We start from the raw sequence: 658 nt of genomic DNA on the forward strand, positions 1-658 counted from the left end.
GGGGGGGAAATTGTGTATTTAGAAAATGGGGGTGTAAAAGCCAAAATTTATTGGAGGGCTAAGATAATGTGGATGGGGGGAGGAAGCAATAGCCCAGAAGTGATGACCAGATGAAACAAGTTTGTAAAGAATGCACTATTTTTAAACCTGTTGGTGGGATTTCCTGACCACCGTGGGTTACGCTGTAGTGCAAAAGCATCTCCTGGCTCTTGAGGATACAGCTGACCCTGCTCTGTTCAGCTGATGCTCCTCTGGAGTTAAGGAACAGAACTAACAGCAGAATACTTGTTTTATGATTTATGACATGATGACATGATTTATGCTTCGACATGACAATGAGATGGTCTCCCTGGAAGGTTAAACTGTAGCCTTCAGGTCTGTGATGAGGCATTAAGAGGAAGCACAAGTTACACTCAGCTATGGGAGTAGTTGTAACAGTCTCAACAGAATAAATGGTAAGGTCTGGGAAAACATAATCCTCTTTTTTTGATCCTTTTAAAGAAAGAAATTCTGTAGTCATTACAGTGCAGATCTACGGAGTGCTGCCTTGAAGTGAAAGCTGTTCAAGTATCTTTGTCATGTGTCTGAAGCTCAGAACTTAATGTTCTAAACTTTGCCTTCATTCAGATCAGCTGTTGGATTTGGAGTCTGGTTATCT

General features: G+C 41.5%; 1 non-coding gene across 1 annotated transcript; it reads left to right on the plus strand.

Annotated features, from left to right (window-relative positions):
• Window positions 1-131: 131 nt before the first annotated feature.
• LOC115949437 lies at window positions 132-270 on the plus strand. The gene has a single exon (XR_004082893.1). It is a non-coding gene; the product is annotated as a small nucleolar RNA SNORA46 (small nucleolar RNA).
• The last annotated feature ends 388 nt before the right edge of the window (window positions 271-658 follow it).

Source organism: Geospiza fortis, unplaced genomic scaffold, assembly GCF_000277835.1.
Source record: "Geospiza fortis unplaced genomic scaffold, GeoFor_1.0 C13491030, whole genome shotgun sequence".
NCBI classification, from domain to species: Eukaryota; Metazoa; Chordata; class Aves; order Passeriformes; family Thraupidae; genus Geospiza; species Geospiza fortis.